Source organism: Berghia stephanieae, chromosome 9, assembly GCF_034508935.2.
Source record: "Berghia stephanieae isolate SIO BIC M18660-M18661 chromosome 9, UCSD_Bste_1.3, whole genome shotgun sequence".
NCBI classification, from domain to species: domain Eukaryota; kingdom Metazoa; phylum Mollusca; class Gastropoda; order Nudibranchia; family Aeolidiidae; genus Berghia; species Berghia stephanieae.
In genome coordinates, this window is record NC_088368.1 from 22147574 (window position 1) to 22157576 (window position 10003).

The 10003-nt window shown below is 38.3% G+C and overlaps 1 protein-coding gene across 2 annotated transcripts in view; it reads left to right on the forward strand.

Annotated features, from left to right (window-relative positions):
• The window catches only part of LOC144979863 (uncharacterized), a 99864-nt gene that overhangs the window by 30770 nt on the left and 59091 nt on the right, over positions 1–10003 (forward strand). The window lies entirely within an intron of this gene.

The following is a 10003-nucleotide window of genomic DNA, read 5'->3' on the forward strand; positions in this document are numbered from 1 at the left end:
CCTGCCGAAGTTTCTTCTTGATAATTCACTTCTACTTATAATTCAGTGTATTGGCCTGAAGTCATATTTATTTAAGTTTTTTTTCTCTGTCATTTACTGATTGAAAATCAAGTTTGCTCATTGCTACATTATTCTAATGTTCTCACAATGGCTGAGCTGTTCGTGGATCGCAATTCAGACTTGTCGAGCATCGATAAAGATGTGAGTCCCGTGAGGAATAAATTCAATTGGTCATGGCTAGAAGTTAAAGATGATAATGGTGATTATTATTCTATGTCAAAAGAATTCCAGAGGCAGGAATATGACTTTGATGAAGTCATCTTTACCTATATGAATGACATGCTTATTAGCATTCCTTCTACATCAAATTATGGCAGTCATACTTCCAGTAAGAAATAACACCCACTATTTTGATATATTGTATTTATCACTCTCCTCTCCAATGATGCCCTTATTTAAAAAAAAAATAATTGAATCCTCAGTTTGTCGAAGAGTTTCAGTCAATTTTTATAGAGCTCATTTACAGGTTAAGAGCTTATAGATAGTATGCGCTTGGCTAAGAAGCTCACAACATTGCCATCCGGAAGTATAACGGACCAACACACACAACTGTGTGTAACCATGAACGTGTATAGTCTGGTTAATGCAGTTCAGTGAGCATAATTCATAAACGCAGATGGCAAAAAACAATAACAAAGACCTGAGTGATGTCATCTTCGAACTATCTATAGATAGAATGCGCTTGGCCAAGGAGTTCACAACATTGCCATCCGGAAGTATAACGGACCAACACACAAACTCTGTGTAACCATGAACGTTTATAGTCAGGTTAATACTGTTTAGTGAGAACAACTCACAAACGCGGATGGCAAAAACAATAACAAAGACCCCATTGACGTCAACTGCATACTATCTATAGATAGTTTGCGCTTGGCTAAGAAGCTCATAACATTGCCATCCGGAGTATAATGGACCAACACACAAATCTTATGTGTAACCATGAACTTTCGTAGTCTGGTTAATACAATTTAGTGAGAAGTACTCATAAACATTGATGGCAAAAAAAGCAATAACAAAGACATGAATGGCGTCAACTTTGAACTCTCTATAGATAGTATGCGCTTGGCCAAGGAGTTCACAACATTGCCATCCGGAAGTATAACGGACCAACACACAAACTCTGTGTAACCATGAACTTTTATAGTCTGGTTAATACAGTCTAGTGAGAACAACTCACAAACGCGGATGGCAAAAACAATAACAAAGGCCTGAGTGACGTCATCTGCATACTATCTATAGCCTGACACTGACCGTAGCCATCGTTATGTTATAGCCTGATACTGAAATCCAAAAGGACTGGCAGTTTGACGTCATTATTTGAATTTGGTTTTTGCACCGCCTTGTGAGTTGTCGCTAGTAGAGCTCATGGAAACAAGTTATTTCATTGGTTGAACTATTGAATACAACTCACGATTTGTTTTCTTTTGTGGCAAAAGACTGGCATTTTGACGTCATTTTTTGGTCAGTATCAGGCCATAACTTTACGAAGGCCACGCATTTGTTAACTTGTAGATAGTATGCGCTTGGCCAAGAAGCTCACAACATTGCCATCCCGAAGTATAACGGACCAACACACAAAACTATGTGTATCCATGAACTTTCATAGTCTGGTGAGATTTAGTGAGAAGTACTCATAAACATTGATGGCCAAAAACAATAACAAAGTCTGAATGACGTCAACTTTGAACTATCTCTAGATAGAATAGTGTCACTAATAAAAATGAGTCTTGTAATCCTCTGCATTCCTTCGTTCACATTAATATAATTCATAAATTAATTTACTCACTTACTCTTGTGTGTCAATCTGGTCTTTGTTATTGTTTTTTGCCATCCGCGTTTATGAGTAATGCTCACTGAACTGTATTAACCTGACTTTAAACGTTCATGGATACACACAGTTTTGTGTGTTGGTCCGTTATACTTCCGGATGGCAATGTTATGAGCTTCTTAGCCAAGCGCATACTATCTATAGCCCGACACTAAGAATTGTCTTTTGACGTCATCTACAGATTAGTGCACCCGTGTTGTGAGTTGTCGTTAGGTAGTGCTCAAGGAAACAAGTGATCCCACTGGTTAAACAATTGAATACTACTCACAGTTTTTTATTCGTTTGTGGCCAAAGACTTGTCTTTTGATGTCAGTTTTTTTTTTGTCAGTTTCAGGCTATACGTTTCCGATGGCAACGCCAGGACCCACTAGGATTTATAGCTTGATTTATCCAACTGACATCATTTATTTCTGGCTAGTTATTTAATCTATCTTGCTCTCTCTCTCTCTCTCTCTCTCTCTCTCTCTCTCTCTCTCTCTCTCTCTCTCTCTCTCTCGCTCTCTCGCTCTCTCTCTCTCTCGCTCTCTCTCTCTCTCTCTCTCTCTCTCTCTTTTCGCCCCCCCTCTCTCTCCATCCCTCTCTCCCCCCCCCCCCTCCTCTCTCTCTCTCTCTCTCTCTCTCTCTTTCTCTCTCTCTCTTTCTCTCTCTCTCTTTCTCCCTCTCTCTTTCTCTCTCTCTCTCCTTCTCTCCCTCTATCTCTCTTTCTCTCTTTCTCTCTCTTTCTTTCTCTCTCTCTCTCTCTCTCTTTCCCTCCCTCTCTCTCTCTCTCTTTCTCTTTCTCTCTCCTCTCTCTCTCTCCCTCACTCTCCCTCTCTCTCTCTCTCTCTCTCTCTCTCTCTCTCTCTCTCAAATAACAAACAAATAAACCAATAGATTGTCTTGAAATTTACAATTTTATTTAAAACATATTTCATGAACTTCTATGTTAAGTTCTTGAGACAGAACTTTGCGTTGTGTTTCTAGGGTATACAAGTTTATCCTTCTTGATATAATGAGTCTAGAAAATGGAATTATCTGTTGTTATAGTATGTGTTAAGATGTTACAAAAAGTAGTGGTGGCAAAGATAATATGTCATCTATTATTATTATTATTATTATTATCATGATCATCATCATCCTCCTCATCATCATCATCATTATTATTATTATTATTATTATTATTATTATTATTATTATTATTATTATTATTATTATTATTGTTATTATATTAAATATTACTACTACTTCTATTTCTGTACTGTAATTAGTAGTATCAGCTGTAGCAACGGCTATGTGGTCTAGTGGTATGACACTTGCTCGGCGCATAGTTGAGTCCTTGGAAAAGACTCTTTACTCACATTCTCTCACAGTACTTAGGTGGAAAATGTCTCTCACAGTACTTAGGTGGAAAATGAGTTCCTGGTTGTTAACAGCATTGTCCCTGTCGGAAAAAAAAATTGTATTATTACGTACCTAACAGGCCTCATGTCTTATACTTTATGGTACATGTTGCTGTCAGTCCGGGACCCTTTGTAAAGAGCTTTGAGCATGTTTAGTGGATATTGCGCTATATAAAATCTCAATTAAAGTGTGAATGGCTAATACAGTAGCGGTTGCAATGTCTTCCACTCTGATTTGGAACATATCATTAAACTACAATCATCCTGACTAGTTGGACAAAAAGACTTCTTCATTTTACAAGGTTTGATTGAACTTAACGAAAGAGTGATAATGGATGGGAACAATTCAGACGATAGACGTTTCGGGTACAAACCTTTTGTCTGCACAACTATAAACAAATGAACGTGGAAAAATAAATAAATTAAAATGGAGTATAACTTGAACGTGGAAAACAACTAAAATCAAATCCAGTATACTGAATGTGAAAAACAACTAAAATGCAGTATACTGAATGTGAAAAACAACTAAAATGCAGTATAGCACATTTTATTTTATTTGTTTTTCCACGTTCATTTGTTTATTGTTATGCTGACGAAGGGTTTGTACCCGAAACGTCCATTGTCTGTATTGTTCCCATCTGAAGCCTCCACATTATCACTTTTTCATTAGTATTTTCGCGATCCCAGGCATCAGGCAGCCCCCGCCGTTCTCTATTTTACTTATTTACTCCATTTACTTCATTAACATCTGCCTCTTACTAACTATGCAAGCTACTGCTGCAATTTTACATTTGTTTTGAGCTCAAACTGGATAATTACTTTAGAAAAGCCTTTTTCATAGTTGGAGTCAGACCAACGTGTGCATAATTCCAAGGCTGATAATCTGAATTGTTCCAATCTCTTTGTTGCCATAGAAAAGTTCCCAGATCAAAATCCCATAATGGGAAGCAGAAATTGTGATCACACACATTAAAAAATCCTCCAACCCAACACCCCCCCCCCCCCCCCTTTTAGTTGCAGGATGTATAGGCTGAGTCTTATGATAACGTATGGATGATTTTTTATTGACGAAAAGCATTTATTTTGGCTAGAAAATAAGATGCCATCACTCTTTTGACCTCATACTATTGTTTCCTATTGCACTCTGTTATTAGTTGAGTTTTTATGTAGTGCAATATCCACTAAACTCAAAGCGCTTTACAAGGTGTCCCTTGCCAACAGCAACATTTAACATGTAGAACAAGACACAATGCCTGTTAGGCGATATTACAATATTTTTTCCATGACAGAGACAACACTGTTAACGGCCAGGTAGCCTACTCATTTTACACCTGAGAATGTGAGTAAAGAGCTTTTTTCCAAGGACTCAACTACGTGTGGCTATGTGGTCTTGTGGTATGACACTCGCTTTCGGATTGGAAGGTCCTGGGTTCGAGCCTCGCGCTCTGCGCATAGTTGAGTCCTTGGAAAAGGCTCTTTACTCACATTCTCTCACCGTACTCAGGTGTAAAATGAGTACCTGGCCGTTAACAGCGGTGTCTTTGTCCGAAAAATTGTAATATCGCCTAACAGGCGCATGTCCCGTCCTACATGTTAAATGTTGCTGTTGACCCTTGTAAAGCGCTTTGAGCACATTTAGTGGATATTGCGCTTTATAAAGCATGCAAGGCTTGAACCTAGGACCTTCCGATCCAAAAGCAAGTGTCATACCACAAGACTCCACATAGTCGCACACCTTATCAGGCCTTGAAGAATATGGGCACGTGGAGTGGGTCAGGAATAATTGTTTACGTTTAATTCTAACAGTGCGAGCACCAGAGCACCATGCGCAGTATTTGACCATAAACATATGTGAAATTGTAGCTGTTTGTAACAAGTTTGTGAGAACATGAATCATTTTACAATAATACCCTTTTAATATACTTTTGTAAATCTCGTAGTAGTCGAAGGCAGGGTGAGCAAATTTTAAATTAGAGTAGATTAGGACGGATTAGGACGGTTTGGAAACAAGCATAAAAAAAATATTGAGCTTTTATATAGCGCATTATCCACTTAACATGCTCAAAGTGCTTTACACAGGGTCCCTGGCCAACAACAACACTTAACATTTAGGACTGGACATGATGCCTGTTAGGCGATATTACAATTTTTTTTCGACAGAGACATGCCCATAAAATCACAAGAACTCTGAATACCTTACACTCACTACCAGCTTTGTCACCTTTTCCATTTGAAATGTTATAGATTTGATAACGGTCAGGTACTCATTTTACACCTGAGTGCAGTGAGAGAATGTGAGTAAAGAGCCTTTTCCAAGGACTCAACCATGCGATGAGTGAGGCTCGAACCAGGACCTTCCGATCCATAAGCGAGTGTCTTACCACAAGACCACGATAATTAGGACAGTTTGGAAACAAGCATTACAATGTTGCAACAAAGATAGAAAATGTTTGATAATTAATCAACACCAAGTGCATTTACATAATGGTGTACTTTTGCTTCATTCATGATTGTTCAGTTGATTGTGTGATTACAAATGATGTAAAATGTTATACAAAGACGAGACATGATGATATGAGACAGTTTTGTTTTGAAAGAAGTGGGGTGAGGTTAAGGTGAGGGATTTTCACACGATTTAAACAATGCTAATGGTTTTCCTCTGATCCGCGGAAATCCGCGATTTTGGAGTCCACAGGAGGAATTTCCTCCTTTCAAAAATTAATTTTCTCGAAACAATGTGCTAGCAATGAGAGAGTTGATGTGTGGTGGAACACACAGGTGCAGTTTCCCACTCTCCAGAAGTTAGCTAGAGTATCAATGATAGTCTATCATCTCAATTGCTCTAAAAGTGGGGTTTAGTGCAGTAAAAATGGGGCTTAAAGGCAATCGTTCTACATTTTCCTACTTTTTCACTTTTTGTCACCATCAGCACTGTTTAAAGGCTTAGATGTTCATTTTAAGTTCAGTTGGTAGAGAACTCGTCTCATTGTCAATGGGACAGGCTTGAGTCTGGATGCAGCATTTCAATGACCCTTCTTTCCACCAAGCAGTGATTAGGTAGCTGAGTGTTGGATCTGATAGAAAATACTTTGTGATAGATTAACATCCTACCCAAAAGGTAGTAAGCAATTGCTGTTGTCTGTTTAGCTCTGGTTACTTAGGCCCTATGGATCTAAAGAACATTTTTTTCCTTCCTTAAATTATTGTAAAGACGGGGATTGATTGTGGTACTTTTAGTCAGTGCTGATGGTTTTCCTCGGATCCGCGGAAGTCCGCGATTTTTGTGTCAGAGGAGGAATTTCCTCCTTTTTAAAAAAATGACATTTTCCTCAATCAAATTTCCTGGCTTTGAGAGATTTGATGTGTAGTGGAACAAACTGGTGCAGTTTCCCCCACTATCCAGAAAATAGCTGGAGTAGTTTATCATCTCAATGGCTCTAAAAGTGGGGGGGGGGGGGGGGGGGGGGGGGGGGGGGGGGGGGGGGGGGGGTTAGTGAAGTAAACATGCGGCGTAAAAAAAAAAAAATTCATAATTTTCCTCCTTTTTCCCTTTTTGTCACCATTAGCACTGTTTAGTGCTATCGGAGATCAGAATTCAGAGTGTTCACCAAGTGAGCCGTAACAGGGATTTGGGATCAATAAAGACCCATTTGCTAAGTTGTCACTCTGTACTGTGTAACTTTGGTACTTTGAAAAGAAATAAAACAGTTACTTCCCTTTGGATAAAAACTGTTAGGTCGGTGGGTAGTGAGAGGCAGAAAATTGATATGAGAATTGAGAATTGGTCAGTTAAAATAACATGTGGGCTATCCCTCATTATGAAAAGGTTTTCTAAGAAATACGTGGACATCATTTTTTACCACATCTAGAATCTTTTATATACAGATCGTTTTAATTTATGTCACATTTGAGCTAATCTGCCTTACAATTACATAACTCGTTATAATTAAAATTGGGTCAAACAGAGATATTTTGTCATTAGAAGAAAAAGATAAAACAGGTTAAAAGGAGAGAGAGAGAGAGAGAGAGAGAGAGAGAGAGAGAGAGAGAGAGAGAGAGAGAGAAGAGGGAGAGACAGATAGAAGAGAGAGAGAAGAGGAAGAGAGAGAGGATGAGAAGAGAGAGATGAGAAGAGGTAAGAGAGAGAGAGAGAGAGAGAGAGAGAGAGAGAGAGAGAGAGAGAGAGAGAGAGAGAGAGAGAGAGAGAGAGAAGAGAGAGAGAGAGAGAGAGAGAGAGAGAGAGAGAGAGGGGAGAGAGAGAAGAGAGAGAGAGAGAGAGAGAGAGAAGAGAGAGAGAGAGAGGAGAGAGAGAGAGAGAGAGGAGAGAGAGAGAGAGAGAGAGAGAGAGAGGAGAGAGAGAGAGGAGAAGAGAAGGAGAGAGAGAGAGAGAGAGAGAGAGAGAGAGAGAGAGAGAGAGAGAGAGAGAGAGAGAGAGAGGAAGAGAGAGAGAGAGAGAGAGAGAGAGAGAGAGAGAGAGAGAGAGAGAGAGAGAGAGAGAGAGAGAGAGAGAGAGAGAGAGAGAGAGAGAGAGAGAGAGAGAGGAGAGAGAGAGAGAGAGAGAGAGAGAGAGAGAGAGAGAGAGAGAGAGAGAGAGAGAGAGAGAGAGAGAGAGAGAGAGAGAGAGAGAGAGAGAGAGAGAGAGAGAGAGAGAGAGAGAGAGAGAGAGTATTCCTACAGTTTTTAAAAACGATGGGAAAGCTCCTTTGTCTTTAAAACCCGTCCCTTATAAAATGATATTTGAAAGTCTTGAAACTGCAGTTGATGACTCTTGGTACTCCCTTTGGGTATAACATAGAGTTTTGTACGTTATTCTATTGTACTACTTTATTGTATTGTACTACTTTATTGCATTGTACTACTTTAACCTTGAAACTACAGTCACTTACTCTAGGTTTCCCTTATGGTCTTGCATAGAGTTTTGTACGTTACTACTTTATTGTATTGTACTACTTTTAACCTTGAAACTACAGTCGCTTACTCCCTCTATGACATAGAGTTTATACGTTATTGTATTGTACTACTTTATTGTATTGTACTTCTTGGTTTTATTTATATAATTTGTCAATCGACAGTATGCGTGTTGTAAGATTATTGTTACAAATGTATGATTTAGTGTAAAGCGCATAGAGCACGGCGTCGTCATGGTTATGCTCTATAGAAATGCTATTTATTATTACGTAAGCAGCTATGAGCAGACTATTAATAGGAGCATAACTGTCGTCTAAGCATTGATATATTATTTTATGTTCACATTTACAGACAATCAGCCAAAAGGATCATACATAATATTGTTGAAAGATAGTACAAAATGAAATACTTATATATATTTAAAAAAAACGAATTTGAGTAAAATATGCTCCTAAACACCACAAGAGCTCCGAATGCCTATCTTAATTGATTGATTTATTTCACCCAGTGGTAAAATTCTGGCTGTTACTGTGTCTCAGAGATTGGTCACATTTATATAAAGTGTCAATATGACATCATAATATTATTGTTGACTTTTCACATGGAACGAGGGACAAGCTAATTCATGGATGACCCTTTCCCGTGTTTGGATTACAATGTTAACGAAAGAGTGAAACTGGAGAGGCTTCGTATGGGAACAAAACAGACAATGGACGTTTCGGGTACAAACTCTTCGTCAGCACAACAATACACAAATAAACGTGGAAAACAAATAAAATATAATGAAAAATAACTTGTATCGTCTGTTGCAGACTGCAACCACCATTGAGTACAGACGATACAAGTTATTTTTCATTATATTTTATTTGTTTTCCACGTTTATTTGTGTATTGTTGTGCCGACGAAAGGTTTGTACCCGAAACGTCCATTGTCTGTTTTGTTCCCCATACGAAGCCTCTCCATGTTCACTCTTTCGTTGGAATTTTACGATCACCGGCTTCAGGCATCCCCTACCGTTGATTACAATGTATATATTATTACACACAGTTCACCAGTTTAACTCTCGTACTCTGAAAAACAAAACAAAACAAAAAAAAAAAAAAAAAACTCGCATTAACTAATTTGGCCAGAAAATTCGACCTTCAATTATCGATTGATTTAAACGACCCTCATGTTGGCAAACACTCTGAAACCTGATACTTCCCCTTATCTTCCTTGAAACCCCAGGTTTGAGGGTTTTTGGCCAAGATCAAGGCCATTGAAATCGATCGATATTTGAAGGACGAGTTTTCTGGCCAAATTTTTTAATTCAAGGTTTTTTCCCCCGAGTGCGACAGTTAACTAGTTAATTGGAATGAACGGAATAATTAATAATATAATGAGAATGGTGTGGTGATAACTGACTATGTTACCATGGTGACCATTAGATGATGAAGTATGATAGTTTCCAGTTTTAATTGAATAATGAGATTATTGATTTATCACAATTGTGCTCATCTGGCGTAGAGATTTATCATTGTAGATAAGAGTAAATAGCATTTATTTATTTATTTATTTATTCGTATATATCACAGATAACAATAGGAGTTGGATATCAAGTGAAACCATGTTAATTTGTGTTTCCTTTCCTGTTCAGCCACCCTTTACAACAACTCTGTCAAAACTCCTTTGATTTGTAGAATTATTATGGAGTGTTTGCCATTTCTGGCTGTGCCAACAATAAGAAAGTCTTAAGGTAAAGCACTGAACAAATGTGTATGAAAGGTGCCAGATACCTTTCAAACACACTTGTTCACTTCTTTATCTTGCACTCGCCTTTCATACACAC